Genomic DNA, 18,741 nt, shown 5'->3' on the forward strand with positions numbered 1-18,741 from the left:
TTTGTGCTCTAGTTCTAAAGGTAAATGACAAGCTTTCCCATAAACCATTTTATAAGGTGACATTCCCATGGGGTTTTTATAAGCAGTTCTATAAGCCCATAGAGCATCCTTCAATTTACTAGCCCAATTCTTTCTAGTTTTATTAACAGTCTTTTGCAAGATAGATTTAATTTCTCTATTTGATATTTCTACTTGCCCACTAGTTTGAGGATGATAAGCGGAAGCAATTCTATGATTAATACCATATTTAGCAAGAGTTTTTCTAAAATCACCATGAATAAAATGAGAACCTCCATCAGTCATAATATATCTAGGAACTCCAAATCGAGGAAAAATAATATCTAAAAGCATTCTTAAAGAGGTCTCACCATCAGCACTTTTTGTAGGTATGGCTTCCACCCATTTAGTAACATAATCAACAGCAACAAGTATATGAGTGTTACCTTCTGAAGAGGGAAAAGGTCCCATGAAGTCAAATCCCCAACAATCAAACGGTTCAATAACAAGAGTATAATTCATAGGCATTTCATTGCGTCTGGAGATATTACCAACCCTTTGACATTCATCGCAAGATAAAATAAACTTCCTTGCATCTTTGAAGAGAGTTGGCCAATAAAAACCTGATTGTAGAACCTTTTGCGCGGTTCTATCTCCGACGTGATGTCCTCCATAAGCACTACCATGACATTTACTCAATATCTCTTCTTGTTCATATTCGGGAACACATCTTCGCAGAATACCATCCACTCCTTCTTATATAAGTGTGGGTCATCCCAAAAATAATGCCTCAAGTCATAAAAGAATTTCCTCCTTTGCTGGGCTGAAAAGGTTGGAGGCAAGTACTTGGAAACAATAAAGTTAGCATAATCAGCATACCAAGGACTGTCTCGCGAGCTCACCTTTATTACAGCCAATTGTTCATTTGGAAAACTATCATTAACAGGAACAGGATCATAAGCAATATTTTCCAATCTAGACAAATTATCAGCAACAGGATTATCAGCACCTTTCCTATCTACAATATGTAAATCAAATTCTTGCAACAGAAGTACCCATCTAATAAGCCTTGGCTTAGCATCTTTCTTTTGCATAAGGTATCTGATTGCAGCATGGTCAGTATGAATAGTAACTTTTGAATCAACAATATAAGATCTAAACTTATCACAAGCAAAGACTACAGCTAACAATTCTTTTTCAGTAGTAGCATAATTTCTTTGAGCAGCATCAAGAGTTTTACTAGCATAATGAATAACATTCAATTTTTATTTACTCGTTGTCCAAGAACAGCGCCTACAGCAAAATCACTAGCATCACACATAATTTCAAAAGGTAAGTTCCAATCAGGAGGTTCGACTATAGGAGCAGTTGTTAAGGCTTTCTTTAGAGTTTCAAAAGCTTCCTTACAATCATCATCAAAAACAAAAGGTACATCTTTTTGAAGAAGATTAGTAAGAGGCTTTGAAATCTTGGAGAAGTCTTTAATAAACCTCCTATAAAACCCAGCATGACCAAGAACACTACGAATACCTTTAACATCCCTAGGATAGGGCATCTTCTCAATTGCTTCAACTTTAGCTCTATCAACTTCAATATCTCTCTCGGAAATTTTATGTCCCAATACAATTCCTTCATTAACCATAAAGTGGCATTTCTCCCAATTAAGAACAAGTTTAGTTTCTTCACATCTCTGCAAAACTTTATCAAGGTTCCGCAAGCAATTATCAAAAGAATTCCCATAGACAGAAAAATCGTCCATGAATACCTCTACAATACTCTCACAAAAGCCATGAAAAATAGCAGACATGCATCTTTGAAAAGTGGCAGGAGCATTACATAAACCAAAAGGCATACGTCTATAAGCATAAGTTCCATAGGGACAAGTGAAAGTGGTTTTCTCTTGATCCTTAGTTTTAACAGCAATTTGTGAAAACCCAGAATAACCATCAAGAAAACAAAAATGAGTATTTTTAGATAACCTTTCTAACATTTGATCAATAAAAGGCAAAGGGTAATGATCTTTTTTAGTAACCTTATTAACTTTTCGATAATCAATGCACATTCTATACCCTACAACTACTCTTTGAGGGATGAGCTCATCATTATCATTAGGCACAACAGTCATTCCTCCTTTCTTAGGAACACAATGCACAGGACTAACCCATCTACTATCAGCAATAGGATATATAATACCAGCTTCAAGAAGTCTTAATACCTCATTTCTTACCACATCCTTCATTTTGGGAATTAGACGACGCTGATGTTCAACAACAGGCTTCGCATCATCTTCCATATTAATGGCATGTTGGCAAATAGAAGGAGAAATCCCCTTCAAGTCATCAAGAGTGTAGCCAATAACACCTCGGTGTTTCTTCAATATTTCCAATAACCTTTCTTCTTCAAACTCTGAAAGCTTAGAACTAATAATAACAGGATATATTTTCTTATCATCAATATGAGCATATTTAAGATTATCAGGCAATGGTTTTAAATCAAAGACAGGATCTTCCTTTGGTGGTGGTGTTGTACCCAGATCTTCTACCGGTAAATCATGCTTAAGAATAGGTTGACGAAGGAAAATTTCATCAAGCTCATTTCTTTCTTCCCTAAAAACTTCACTCTCACTATTCTCCAAATGCTGCTGCAAAGGATTATTAGGAGCAAGAGCAATAGATGCACACTGTTCAACTCTAAAATCATTATTAGGCGAATCAGCTTTATAAGGAGTTTTGGCAAATTTAGAGAAGTTAAACTCATAAGATTCACCAACAAATTTAGTCAAAATTTTCTCTTTCTTGCAATCTATAACAGCTCCACAAGTATTTAGAAAATGTCTACCAAAAATGATAGGACAATATTTACTAGCAGCAGAACCAAGTACCAAAAAGTCAGCAGGATATTTAATCTTACCACATAGAACTTCCACATCTCGAACAATACCAATTGGAGAGATAGTTTCTCTATTAGCCAGCCGAATAACCACATCAATATCTTCAAGTTCACAAGAACCAATTTTGTGCATAATCTCCGTATAAAGCTCATAAGGAATAGCACTAATACTTGCACCAATATCACATAAACCATAATAACAATGATCACCAATTCTAACAGATAGCATAGGAACACTAGCTTGTTTGGATTTACTAGGATGTGAAACAATATTGGAAGCATCTTCACAGAAAATAATATGACCATCCTCCACATTTTCAGTCACAAGATCTTTAACTATTGCAACAGCAGGTTCAACTTTTATTTGTTCTTCAGGTTCTATAGGTTTCTTTTCACTTTTATGAACCGCACTATTTATAACAGAGTACTCCTTCATTTTAGCAGGGAAAGGAGTTTTTTCAATATAAGCTTCAGGAATAACATGATCAACAGTTTCAACTACAACGCATTTATTAATAGATGAATCAATTTTATCTTTATACGGTTCATGATACTTATCAAAATTCTTCTTAGGCAATTCATAATGAGAGGCAAAAGCTTTATAAAGATTTGCAGCAACTTGAGAATCAAGACCATAAGTAGCACTCATATTACGAAATTTATCAGTATCCATAAAAGCTTCGATGCATTTATAATCATAATTTATACCTGATTCTCTATCTTTGTCGATCTCCCATCCTTCAGTATATTTTTGGATCCGATTAAGAAGGTCCCTTTTAAACTCTTCTTTGTTGCGCGTAAATGATCCAGAACAAGAAGTATCCAGCAAGGTCTTGTCTTCAAAAGAAACACTACTACAAAACTGCTTACCGCCGGCGACCTGAAAAGGCTTACCGCCGGCACTTTCAGATTCGCCGGCGATCACCTCGCCGGTGGTAAGCGCTTACCGCCGGCGTCCTCGGATTCGCCGGTGGTAACTCCAACTTATCACCAGCACCTTCTCCAATTCGCCAGCGGTATTTGTTACCGCCGGCACCTAGCCTATTCGCCGGGGGTAACGGTGTGTATCGCCAGCACTTACATTCTTGCCAGTGGTAAAACTAAAAACGCCAGGGGTAATAATAACAGGAGCCAAAAAAAAATCTCAAATTACACTGTATATACGCCAAAATACATAGTATATACACATAATATAGAGGGAAATACCAGAATGACAACAAGATACACATCAATAACACAGCAGATATAGAAAGTATCCAAATGTTCATAACGTGCATGCATCAATAACACAACAGATATAGAAAGTCTCCAACTAGCAAATATTACACAAATAGATACAAGTTCTGCCCGCTAGCTGCCCACCAGGTTTCTCGCTCCTTCGCTGGCTGCGGCCAGCATACTCCTCAATCGATGCCGGCCAGCCTACTCGCCGAAACGCCGCCAGCCAGCTCCTCCTCCTACGTGCTCGGACTCCGAAGCCAATCTCCCTACACATGAAAGTATCATTATTGTTTGTTTAGTTCAACCGAAGAAGAAAATCACATGAAAGAATTCCATGAATTAGAACTAGTGTTAATGAGAAAAACATGAGCAATTTCATTTAATTATCAGTGACTGAAATAATGCAAGAAAATGATAGAATTGGTACTCTAGGATTCAGTGAACATCTCTCAAAACAGAAAATGATAGAATTGGCACTCTAGAATTCAGTGAACATCTCTCAAAACAGAAAATGATAAAATTGGTACTTGACTAATCAGCTAGTAATACATAAGTTATGCAGTTCATTTGGAACAGCGAAACAACTTTACAAAAAATGATTTCTGGCATCTATTGCAGTTTACCATAGCCAACAATATGCTTGTATCAAACAACGATGCAAAACAAAAGCACCTTCATTTTTATATTACAGATCAATGGGCATAAATTATTGTGAAGGTTCTGATAGGATACCAGGGATAATGATGATCCTTGACACCAATCAGCTAAATTATTTCTACTTCTGAAGAGGTAAATAATTACCTAGAGGTAAACTCTATTTTTTCAGATAACAATGCAAATTCTACTACATCACTGCCAGTTGGATCATTGTATCCCCAGGGAGAGATATATAGTTGCCAGTTGCTAATTCTTACTTTGAAGGCCTAGAATAGGCAACAGAGGTAACTAATTCAAGAATTAATGAATCGTGAGTTTATGACATGCTAAATTTTCAAGTGATACACTTCAAGTACTGGCTGGCCACTAAAATTACATAATGTAAAGGTGTGTTTGATACTAGAATCATACTATAGCTAACAGCGGTGAGTATGAAAATAGAATAAAGAGCAATGGCGCCAAGTGCGTACCAGAGAATAGACTTGAAAATATCTTCTAAAGGAGTAGCAGTCCGAGGCAAGAAATCATCCTGTCAATAAGAAGAACTATGTTGAGCTTCACACCGCAAAGTTCTATCCTAGAAACTTTATGCTGTTTGACAGTACTACTTGGCAATGAGTAACTGAATTAGATATAATCTATATCGTTTGGAAGCGGCAGCAAGCTGTATGCGGTATGACACAGTAGTAGCACATGACAAAAAATTCAGACAGAGATGTGAAAAATTCTACTGATTCTGCGAAGTGGAATGAACCAGACGAACAATTACGCTCACGCTATCCATACTGTACATCTATTCCACATATGAAGAATGTGATGTTCTGCCTCGTAAGCATAACAAGTACTAACATAATTCAGACAATTTTTTTACTGGATCTGAAAACAGAAGAATTTTGTTGTTCTGACAGAATAACAAAATTCTTGTCACCTGTAGGACGACCGAGTTGTTGACGTCTGCGGATCCTTCCCATCTGGACTACCCCGAGCTTGTCGAGGTAGAGCACGACGACCATGGTGAGCATGGCGGCGACCCCGGCCCCGAGGGAGTGTCCCGTGAAGGTGAGCGTGTAGTCGGGATACCGGCCGAGGAGGTCCCGGAGCAGGTCGCAATCCTTGTCGAGCACCCAGCCGGTGGCGCGGAGGGGGCCGTTGTGGACGTAGCCGCCATCGAAGCGGCGCTTGCCGAGGCGGTTGTCGAGGAGCAGCGCGTAATCGGACTCGCGGCCGAGGTGAGGCCCCGGAGCGCGAGCACGATGTCGGCGTGCGCATGGTCGAGGTAGACGAGGTAGGGCGTGACCCGGCCTCGCGTGTCGGCGTAGGTGCGGCGTCAGACGATGTTGGCTGGGTCGACGGTGGGCGGGGGACGGAGGTGGGTTTGCGGCGGCTGGATTCCACCGGCGGCAGGTGAGAGAAAGGGGATCGCGAGGAGAAGGGATAAGACGAGGGATTGTGTTCCGTGTGGATGGGTTGGGTGGGTGGGAGTGAACGGGGGCCAGGAGGTATTTTCCAGCCCAGGTAGCCCAAGTTCACCTGTCGCGCGTGGCCCGTACTCGCCGGCGGTAGAGGGCGAACCCCCGGCGAACACGTCCAGTTTTCGCCAGCGGTAAGATGAGACCTATCCTGTGGTTTGCGGCCCACCACATCCCTAGCACTTGTTGTTCCAATTCGCCGGCGATAAATGGGTTAGCCCTGGCGCCCCCAAACAAATTTGCCAGCTGTAACGCGAGGTGGGCCTGAAAGGTGTTACCACCGGCCACTTCAGTTCAAATTCGCCGGCGGTAATAAATGCGGCTATAAGCCTTTTCCTAGTAGTGAAAGTCTTGCATAGAAATTATCAATAATAACATTACCAGGAAGCTCATGAATGGGGCATTTGAGCATTAAAGACTTCAATCTCCCCCACGCTTGGGCAATACTCTCTCCATCATGAGGCCAAAAATTATATATGCGATTCCGATCCTTGTGAATTTCACTTGGAGGATAGAACTTAGAATAAAACCGGGGCACAATATCATTCCATTCAAGAGAATCCCCATTATCCAGTAATTTATACCAATGCGCCACTTTACCAGATAGCGATATAGAGAATAGTTTCTTCCTCACTTCATCCATAGCAATACCTGCACACTTGAATAAACCGCATAATTCATGTAAGAACAGTAAATGATCTCCAGGGTGGACAGTTCCATCCCCTGTATAACGGTTACCTACTACGCGTTCAATAATTTTCATAGGTATTTTGTATGGTATCTCTTCCTTACCTGGCGCCTCATCCACTACCTTTGCAGTAGTAGCAGATTTTCCAAATAAACATTCAAAAGGAGATCACTCCATAATGAATTATGGCAGCAGGCAGAAATAAAATCAGCACAAACAGTAGAAATTTCCCTTACCAATTCCACTTACCAATAGCGCTTCACTCCCCGGCAACGGCGCCAGAAAATAGTCTTGATGACCCACAAGTATAGGGGGTGTATCGTAGTATCTTCGATAAGTAAGAATGTCGATCCCAACGAGGAGCAGAAGGTGTTGACAAGCAGTTTCGATGAAGGATTCACTGTAAATGCTCACAGACAAGTATTCAGGGGGTTTTGATGTAGCAGATGAATAAAATACGAGTAAGTAAAGTGCGAGAGTAACAATTGCAGCGAGTGGCCCAATCCTTTTTAGCACAAAGAACAAGCCGGTTTGTTTACTTATAATGACCAAACGTTCTCGAGGACACACGGGATTTTAGTCTAGTGCTTTCACTACATACGGCTAATTAATCTTCATTGTTTTGATAAGTGTTGTGTGGGTGAACCTGTGCTATGTACCGCCCTTCCTAGGACTAATACATACTTGTGATTATACCCCTTGCAAGCATCCGCAACTACAAGAAAGTAATTAAGATAAATCTAACCGCAGCCTTAAACTCTGAGATCCTGCTATCCCTCCTGCATCGATATACCAACGGGGGCTTAGGTTTCTGTCACTCCGGCAACCCCGCAATTGGAAAATGAGTACAAGATTCATTCCCCTAGGCCCATAAAGGTGAAGTGTCGTGTAGTCGACGTTCACACGACACCACTAGAAGAATAACACCACAACTTAAATATCATAACATTGAATATTACTCAACCATACTTCACTACTAACATTTAGACTTCACCCATGTCCTCAAGAACTAAACGAACTACTCACGAGACATCATATGGAACATGATCAGAGGTGATATAATGATGAATAACAATCTGAACATAAACCTTGGTCCAACGGTTTCACTCAATAGCATCAATAACAAGTAGAAATCTATACCGGGAGAGTTTCCCCTATCAAACAATCAAGATCAAACCCAAATTGCTACGGCGGTGACGATGTCCAGCGGTGGAGACGGCGGTGATGATGATGAAGATGATGATGATGATGGTGATGGAGATGATGTCCAACTCGATGGCGGTGACGATGGCGTCGATTTCCCCCTCCCGGAGGGAATTTCCCCGGCGGATCTCAGTCCGCCGGAGAGCTCTTTTCTCTCTGGTGTTTTCCGCCCCGCAGAGGCGGCTGTAACTCTTCGTGAGGTACCCTCTGGAGCTTAGGTCTTCGGGACGAAGGATTTCGCGAAGAAAAGGAGGCGAGAGGGGCTGTGGGCCCCCCTCCTCACAGGGCGGCGCGGCCAGCCCTTGGGCCGCGCCGGCCTACGGGGTGGGCCCACCTCAGGTCCCCTCGGCTCCCCCTTCTGGCTCCCTTCGTCATCTGGAAAAATAGGATTTTTGGTATAATTTCCATCAACTGTTGATCTTCCGAAATATTGCATTCTGACGGTGCTTTTTCCAGCAGAATCCTAGCTCCGGTGCTCGATCCTCCAATAATCATGAAACATGCAAAATAGATGAAATAACATAAGTATTATGTCCAAATATGAAATATATCAATGAATAACAGCAAATTATGATATAAAATAGTGATGCAAATTGGACGTATCAAGGGTTTTCGAGAGAGAGATCTAATCTACCTACGAATATGAACCACAACGGTGATACTAATGTTGTCAATAGAAGAGTAAATTGAATCTTCACTATAGTAGGAGAGACAGACACCCGCAAAGCCTCTTATGCAATACAAGTTGCATGTCGAACGAGGAACAAGTCTCATGAACGCGGTCATGTAAAGTTAGTCCGAGCCGCTTCATCCCACTATGCCACAAAGATGCAAAGTACTCAAACTAAAGACAACAAGAGCATCAACGCCCACAAAACCATTGTGTTCTACTCGTGCAACCATCTATGCATAGACACGGCTCTGATACCACTGTAGGGATTCGTTGCATAGAAAACAAAAAATTTCCTACCGCGAGAACGCAATCCAAGCCAAGATGCAATCTAGAAGACGGGAGCAACGAGGAGATGATCGAGACTCACCCTTGAAGATTTCCAAAGCCTACAAGATGAGGCTCTTGTTGCTGCGGTAGACGATCACTTGCCGCTTGCAAAAGCGCGTAGAAGATCTTGATCACGGTGCCACGATCGAGCAACACCTCCATACTCGGTCACACGTTCGGTGTTGATGAAGACAACGTCCTTCTCCCCGTTCCAGCGGGCAGCGGAAGTAGTAGCTCCTCCTTGAATCCGGCAGCACGACGGCGTGGTGGCGGTGGCGATGGAGAACTCCGGCGGAGCTTCGCTAAGCGTTGCGGGAGAGGTGGAGGAGAGGGGGGCGGCTAGGGTTTGGGAGAGGGGGAGGTGGCCGGCCACTATGAGGGGTGCGGCCATAATGGCTTTGGTGTGGCCGGCCCCCTCCCCTTGCTCCTCATTATATAGGTGGAACCCCCAAGTGTTGGACTACAAGTCTTCGAATAAGACCCCAACCCAAAACCTTCCATGTGTAGGGAAACCTACCCAAGGTGGGACTCCCACCCAAGTGGGATTCCCACCCTTCCATGAGGGGGGGTGGCCGGCCACCTAGGTGGAGTCCACCTTGGACTCCCCCCTCTAGGGTTGGCCGGCCATGGGAGGTGGAGTCCCTTCGGGACTCCGCCTTCCAAATTGATTTCTTCTGGATTTTTCTAGAACCTTCTAGAACCTTCCATAAAATCTTCCGGATCATTTTAAATCTTATAAAATGACTTCCTATATATGAATTTTATTTTCCGGACCATTCTGGAACTCCTCGTGATGTCCGGGATCTCATCCGGGACTTCGAACAATACTTCAAACTCCATTCCATATTCAAGTTCTACCATTACAACATCAAACCTTAAGTGTGTCACCCTACGGTTCGTGAACTATGTGGACATGGTTGAGTACTCTCTCCGACCAATAACCAATAGCGGGATCTGGAGATCCATAATGGCTCCCACATATTCAACGATGACTTTAGTGATCGAATGAACCATTCACATATGATACCAATTCCCTTTGTCATGCGATATTTTACTTGTCCGAGGTTTGATCATCGGTATCACTCTATACCTTGTTCAACCTTGTCTCCTGACAAGTACTCTTTACTCGTACCGTGGTATGTGGTCTCTTATGAACTTATTCATATGCTTGCAAGACATTAGACGACATTCCACCGAGAGGGCCCAGAGTATATATATCCGTCATCGGGATGGACAAATCCCACTGTTGATCCATATGCCTCAACTCATACTTTCCGGATACTTAATCCTAGCTTTATAACTACCCATTTACGCAGTGGCGTTCGATGTAATCAAAGTACCTTTCCGGTATAAGTGATTTACATGATCTCATGGTCATAAGGACTAGGTAACTATGTATCGAAAGCTTATAGCAAATAACTTAATGCCGTGATCTTATGCTACGCTTAATTGGGTGTGTCCATTACATCATTCATATAATGATATAACCTTGTTATTAATAACATCCAATGTTCATGATTATGAAACTAATCATCCATTAATCAACAAGCTAGTTAAGAGGCATACTAGGGACTCTGTGTTGTTTACATATCACACATGTATCAATGTTTCGGTTAATACAACTATAGCATGGTATATAAACATTTATCATAAACATAAAGATATATAATAACCACTTTTATTATTGCCTCTTGGGCATATCTCCAACAGCAGAATCTATTGGAGGTCAACGCTTTCAGGGCTTTTCCCAAAGGTTGGCCATTGGAACACGAGGAGGAATCCTCATTCTTGGGAACAAACACGTGGTCGAGCTCTCCGAAGTCAATGTTGTTGGAGATATGCCCAAGAGGCAATAATAAAGTGGTTATTGTATATCTTTGTATTTATGATAAATGTTTATATACCATGCTATAATTGTATTAACCGAAACATTGATACATGTGTGTTATGTAAACAACAAGGAGTCCCTAGTAAGCCTCTTGTATAACTAGCTTGTTGATTAATAGATGATCATAGTTTCATGATCATGAACATTGGATGTTATTAATAACAAGATTATGTCATTATGTGAATGATGTAATGGACGCACCCAATTAAGCGTAGCATAAGATCATGTCATTAAGTTCATTTGCTATAAGCTTTCGATACATAGTTACCTAGACCTTTCGACCATGAGATCATGTAAATCACTTATGCCGGAAGGGTACTTTGATTACATCAAACGCCACTACGTAAATGGGTGGTTATAAAGGTGGGATTAGGTATCCGGAAAGTATGAGTTGAGGCATATGGATCAACAGTGGGATTTGTCCATCCCGATGACGGATAGATATACTCTGGGCCCTCTCGGTGGAATGTCGTCTAATTAGCTTGCAAGCATATGAATGGTTCATAAGAGACCACATACCACGGTACGAGTAAAGAGTACTTGTCAGGAGACGAGGTTGAACAAGGTATAGAGATACCGATGATCAAACCTCGGACAAGCAAAATATCGTGTGACAAAGGGAATTGGTATCGTATGTAAATGGTTCATTCGATCACTAAGTCATCATTGAATATGTGGGAGCCATTATGGATCTCCAGATCCCGCTATTGGTTATTGGTCAGAGAGAAGTCTCAACCATGTCTGCATAGTTCGCAAACCGTAGGGTGACACACTTAAGGTTTGATGTCGTTTATGTAGATATGGAATGGAGTTCGAAGTTTTGTTCAGAGTCTAGGATGGGATCCAGGACATCACGAGGAGTTCCGGAATGGTTCGGAGAATAAGATTCATATATAGGAAGTCGTTTTACAAGTTTGAAAATGATCCGGTGCATTTATGGAAGGTTCTAGAAAAGTCCGGAAGAAATCACTATGGAAGGTGGAGTGGTACGCGTGAAGCACACGTCCGTTGGGAACCCCAAGAGGAAGGTGTGATGCGTACAGCAGCAAGTTTTCCCTCAGTAAGAACCCAAGGTTATCGAACCAGTAGGAGTCAAGGGCCACGTGAAGGTCGTTAGTGACGGAGTGTAGTGCGGCGCAACACCAGGGATTCCGGCGCCAACGTGGAACCTGCACAACACAATCAAAATACTTTGCCCCAACGTAACAGTGAGGTTGTCAATCTCACCGGCTTGCTGTAAACAAAGGATTAAATGTATAGTGTGGAAGATGATGTTTGTTTGCGAAGAACAGTAAAGAACAATGTTTGCTGTAGATTGTATTCAGATGTAAAAGAATGGACCGGGGTCCACAGTTCACTAGTGGTGTCTCTCCAATAAGATAAATAGCATGTTGGGTGAACAAATTACAGTTGGGCAATTGACAAATAGAGAGGGCATAACAATGCACATACATATCATGATGACTACTATGAGATTTAATCAGGGCATTACGACAAAGTACATAGACCGCTATCCAGCATGCATCTATGCCTAAAAAGTCCACCTTCGGGTTAGCATCCGCACCCCTTCCAGTATTAAGTTGCAAACAACAGACAATTGCATTAATTATGGTGCGTAATGTAATCAATACAAATATCCTTAGACAAAGCATCGATGTTTTATCCATAGTGGCAACAGCACATCCACAACCTTAGAACTTTCTGTCACTGTCCCAGATTCAATGGAGGCATGAACCCAATATCGAGCATAAATACTCCCTCTTGGAGTCACAAGTATCAACTTGGCCAGAGCCTCTACTAGCAACGGAGAGCATGCAAGAACATAAACAACACATATATGATAGATTGATAATCAACTTGACATAGTATTCCATATTCATCGGATCCCAACAAACACAACATGTAGCATTACAAATAGATGATCTTGATCATGATAGGCAGCTCACAAGATCTAACACGATAGCACAAAGAGGAGAAGACAACCATCTAGCTACTGCTATGGACCCATAGTCCAAGGATGAACTACTCACACATCAATCCGGAGGCGATCATGGTGATGAAGAGTCCTCCGGGAGATGATTCCCCTCTCCGGCAGGGTGCCGGAGGCGATCTCCTGAATCCCCCGAGATGGGATTGGTGGCAGCTGCGTCTCTGGAAGTATTTCCGTATCGTGGCTCTCGGTACAGGGGTTTTCGCGATGGAGGCTATAAGTGGGCGGAAGGGTAGGGTTGGAGGAGTCACGAGGGGCCCACACACTAGGGCGGCGAGGGCCCCTCCTTGGCCGCGCCGCCTTGGTGTGTCGCCACCTCGTGGCCCCACTTCGTATCCTCCTCGGTCTTCTGGAAGCTCCGTGGAAAAATAAGACCCTGGGCATTGATTTCGTCCAATTCCGAGAATATTTCCCTTTTGGATTTCTGAAACCAAAAACAGCAGAAAACAGCAACTGGTTCTTCGGCATCTCGTCAATAGGTTAGTGCCAGAAAATTCATAATAATGATGTAAAGTGTGTATAAACATGTGAGTATCATCATAAAAGTAGCATGGAACATAAGAAATTATAGATACGTTTGAGACGTATCATGGAGTCCCGGAGGGACTCCACTAGCATGGCCGGCTAACCCTAAAGGGGAGGAGTCCCAGGCGGACTCCACCTAAGGTGGCCGGCCACCCCCCCTCAAGGAAAGGTGGGAGTCCCACCTTGAGTAGGACTTCCCCCTTGAGTAGGTTTCCCACCTATGGCAAGTTTTGTTGTTGGGGTCTTATTCGAAGACTTGGACTACAACTCTTGGGTGCTTCCACCTATATAATGAGGAGCCAAGGGGAGGGGTCGGCCACACCAAAGCCATCTAGGCCGCAGCCCCCAAGTGGTCGGCGCCCTAGACCCCCTCTCTCCTCAAACCCTAGCGCCCCTCCTCCACATATCTCTCCCGCAGCGCATAGGCGAAGCCATGCTGGAGATCTCCACCACCACCGCCACCACGCCGTCGTGCTGCCAGGATTCCGAGGAGGATCTACTACTTCCGATGCCCGCTGGAACGGGGAGGAGGACGTCGTCTTCATCAACACCGTACGTGTGACCGAGTACGGAGGTGCTGCCCGATTGTGGCACCGTCAAGATCTTCTACGCGCTCTTAAAAGCGGCAAGTGATCATCTTCTGCAACAACGAGATCTAATCTAGTAGGCTTTGGAAATCTTCAAGGGTTAGTCTCGTGATCCCCTCTGTCAACACCCGGATTTTTAAGTCCGAATGCCTATTATGTCATACATCGCAATCCCAGGAATATTGTTGTTGCGAGGCATAATAGTTAAGTATCACAGTCATCATTCATTACAAACCATAAGTCTTACAAATTTGGAATCACATGATGCATGTTACACGAATAGTTGATCTATTGATCAACGAACAAACACAAGTTCATCGTTCAACATAGCGGAAGCGTAAGATACAAGGACTCTCTAGTCCACAGGCCAACGCTTGACGTCGGAAGGCGCTTAGTTGTCGTAGGCGTCCTGCTGGTCATCTCCTTGTTCCTCTTCATACTCTGGCCATTTGAATAGCCAGGGACAAAGCCGTGAGTACGATGAGTACTCGCAAACTAATACTAATGTAAGTGCTAGACATTCTAGTATGGTTTGCTAAGCTCTAGTTTATTTGCATAAAGCTAGTTTGAGTTCACAAAGTTTGAGAAAAAAAACTTATTCAAGTGCTAACTAACTCAAGTGGGAACATTAGTGTCATTCCCACCAGTCAAGTGGTGATTTCAATTCAATTCACCACAAGTCATTTCACCATCATCTTTCAACATCATTTTCAAAGATATGACATCGGAAACTGTATGGCCTTTCCAACCGTCCGTAACCGTGGACGCGGCTATTCGAATAGGTTTACACTCTGCAGAGGTTGCACACTTGTGCCACAACATTTGATTTCATCCGTCGGGATTACCCCGAATCATCGTAACACAGTACGCGGATCATCAACCATAACCTTTCACTTACAAATCCTAGTATGAGCACCTCTCCCCATGAGCTTGGCCTCCCAGTGAAGACAGACAGTCAGCCTGGGAACTGCACAGGGCTTGGGCCGGGCATTCACCTCATTTCGCATCATATCATATCATTTCTTTTGTTGTAGAGGCAGCTTTCGGCATAACCCCGATGACGCTTGTTTAGAGGGAACCCATACTAAGACGCATAAACTTCCAGTTAAGCCCTACCCATAATCAGGTATTGTGGGGGTACTTAATAATTGGAAAGGTATCGCATTCAAACCAACATCATTTTTTATCAAAAATCACCATCTTCTCTTGTTCATATTCACCTTCAAAAATCATTCAATGGAATGCATCATCATTCCAAGGTTTCAAATTCCTTTCAAATTCACATTGTTCCCATCTAGAGTAGTCAAGTTTTATTTCATTAGCACTAGCTCTAAATCATGAGGGGTGCTATCTTGCTTTGCTTGGAAGAGACTAACTCACTACTCTAGTAACCCACTTGTACTTTGACCAAAGTTAACTATAAAGGTAACTCCTTTAGAAAACAAGTAAAACTTGTGAAGTAAAAACTTGGGATAGGTTCATGGAAGAAAAGATAAGAATCATGGTGCCTTGCCCCAAGGGGCTTTGCACTTTGCAAGAATAATAGCTTGCCTTGGTAGTTCTCAAACTGTTCCTCCTCTTCCTCTTGGTAGCAACCTTCTTCTTCGGCGTACTCTCCGGTGCTACCGTCTAAATTTGAATACGAGTATAATTACTCACTAATTCAATGGCTATTCCATACATCACATATAACACACAAACTACTCTATGCACACAAATAAATTAACTAGGGTGCATGGGTTGTGGGGGTTAAATAGAATTCACTTCTTTGCATTTCATATGTAAATGATAGTTTCCATAGGGTTCTTGGGAAATAATTTCCTCTTATTGAAATCTTCTTAAGATTTAATTTCTCAAACAATCATGTATGAACTCATATTGACCTAAGTCAAATGTTCATCATCATCATTTGTGAAAATGATTTAAATGAGGTAGATCACCTCATACTATTTAAATAACACTACATTTGATTTAAATCTCAAGTAATTCATATAAGAGAGTTTGGAACCAGGGGTCCAAACATCCCATGAATTCATGTGAGACAAGTTTAAATGAAGTGTAAGACTCCACATAATTTACTTTAATAGTTTTGGACAATATCAACTAGTTAAACTAGCCATAATATCCATTCATTAAACTATGGCATGATCATACAAAGTGACCACACCATTTTCTTGCATAAACAATTGGTGTAAGTCAAATGTGAGCTATTAGAGTTGGAATTAACTTAATATCTATTTTAGTTGAATTTTAAGAATTATTTAAATAGGGAAAAGTCCCCGTCTTGTTATTTTTATCACATTAATTCTACCAAGAATCTGGTCATGGGACCAGTGGCATGTTGTAGAGAATTTCAGTAGCTTTCCAACAACATAAAATTCACTAAATTTGGTTTAGCCAATTGGAAATTATTTAATTTCAAAGTTTGTGCTGTAAGGAAAAAGTTTGGGAATTATTTGAATCGAATTTGAATTAAAAGGCCGGCGGGAAAGCTAGATAGGCTCAAAGAGTTAAAAACGGCCCAAGGCCAGCCCAGCCACGGTCCAGTGCCGCGCGGGCTGCCTGATAGGGGGTCCCGCCTGTCAGCGGCTTTTAAACGCCGAAGCGGTACCGATCAATGGGAGGCGTTGGATTAGAAGGGGATCGGAGGGCCGTGGTTCATCGTCGTCTCCGACGAGAACCCGATGGTGCAGCGGCGGCAGTAGGGGGTGGGAGAGCTTACGGCGGCTCCAGCAAGGGATGGCAATATGCTCGAGGTAGATGTGGACGACGGCGGTTCTCCTGGTACCGGCGGCTCGTCCTGGGGCGGCTCTAATCGACGGCGAGCTTCGGCGGCGATCACGGGAAGTGAGGCTTCAATTGGGCGGCGGCGGTGGCTAATCGAGGCAGTGGAGTGGCTCAGGTGGTCAAGTGAGAAGAGGGGAAGGTGCTGGTGTGCAAAGATTGACGAGGGGAGTGCTCCTTTTATAGCATTGCTTGAGGGTTGCGGGGCAGTGATGCGGGCGACATGGGCGCGGCATCTCCGGCGAGCTATCGAGCTAGGCGAGTGTGCAGGGATGCTCTACGTGTCCAGGCGAGGCGAATGGTGGCGACAGCGTGGTCGGGGAGGGCCTGGTTTGGTCGCCTTGCTTCCGCGTCTGCCGCGGCGTTCACGGAAGCAGGTCGTCGTCTCCGGCGCCGGCGGGCAGGGGTCGTGGTCTTGGCCGTGTCTGGCGGCTTCCAGGTGTCGAGTGCAAGCTCAACTCGTCGAGAGCGGGTCCAGGGCGTGAGCGAGTAGGTGGCGCGGCGCGTGTACTGCGACGTCCGCGGCGTGCATGCGTGCGACGCGAGCGGCGTCCCGGGCGTGTGCTGGCGCGCGTCGTCCGGCGTGTGGTCGTCGTTCCTTCGACCATGGCGGTGCTAGGGCATGCTAGGGGATGTGGTGGCGCACGGTGGCGAGGTGGCCAAGGCAGGGGTGCAAGGATGAGAGGGGGAGGTCGACGGCTCGGGGACATGGCCGGCATGGCCATGCCCTAGCTTGATCTCTCTCTCCCTTAGCCTCACTATGCATCCAAATAGGTTTAAGGGGACCAGGGGACACAATGTGGTAGATTATGGTAGATTAGGTTGAGGTAGATTCACTATTTGCAATAGTTGCAAATAGTGCCCGAATTTGGAAAATTCAAAAGTAGCCAAATTTGAAATAATTCAAATGGTGAAAGTTTTTGAAATGTGAGTGTTGATATAAGTTGTAAATGACCAGAGAGGTTTTGAGGTGGTGGTGGAAAAATTAGAATTCAAGAATTGGCCAAAATGGCTAAGTGTAGAATGTTGCATATGTGAGAAAGTTGGAACTTTGGATGAGCCTTGCTCATGATCAAAGATGAATTTGGCATGGTGCTCTTCACCAAATTTGTTCACCTTGATGTTGACTTTCAAATGGTGCAAAGAGTTAGCAAGAGTTGGTTTGGGAAAAATGAATGGCAAGGGCTCAAAGTGGTGATCAGACTAGAATTGTCAAAATTGACCATTATCATATGTGAGTGGGATTTGTGTTTGAAATCCATTTGAATTGTGAATCTTTGATTCCAAAAGTTGTAGTAAGTGTTTAATAACATTACTCAATTAATGGTGAAGACCAAATAGGTCTAGGGTCAAAATTTATAAAAATGCCATAGGGCATATGTGAGGGTTTTTAGGGTTTTCCATTTAATGAAATTTCTTCCTCTTTGATTTATTTGGTTGGTGATCTTCATATGATCACACTAGGGTTTTAGAGCATATCAAATACAAGTAATAACAATCATCATGGCATATCACTCAAATGCACAAGTCCTATGCATGGTACTATATGCAAAAAGAAAAGTTTTTGTTGGTTTGAATTTTTGCTTTCTGGAATTCTCTAACTTTCTTTTTATTGAAATTTGGGGTGTTACAAACCCTTCCCCCTTACAAAAGATCTCGTCCCGAGATCAAAAAGAAAGTTAGGTACTAAAGAGATCTGGGTACTCCTTCTTCATGAAGTCTTCGCGTTCCCATGTGGCTTCATCCTCGGTATGATTGCTCCATTGGATCTTCAGAAACTTGATGCTTCGGGTGCGGGTGGTTCGGTAAGCTTCTTCCAGGATGCGAATCGGCACTTCGCGAT

General features: G+C 43.2%; 1 pseudogene; it reads right to left on the bottom strand.

Moving 5' to 3' along the window:
- Window positions 1-5,199: 5,199 nt before the first annotated feature.
- On the bottom strand, window positions 5,200-6,407 carry LOC139831743 (feruloyl esterase A-like; annotated as a pseudogene).
- Between the last annotated feature and the right edge of the window lie 12,334 nt (window positions 6,408-18,741).

This window comes from Lolium perenne, chromosome 5 (assembly GCF_019359855.2).
Source record: "Lolium perenne isolate Kyuss_39 chromosome 5, Kyuss_2.0, whole genome shotgun sequence".
NCBI classification, from domain to species: domain Eukaryota; kingdom Viridiplantae; phylum Streptophyta; class Magnoliopsida; order Poales; family Poaceae; genus Lolium; species Lolium perenne.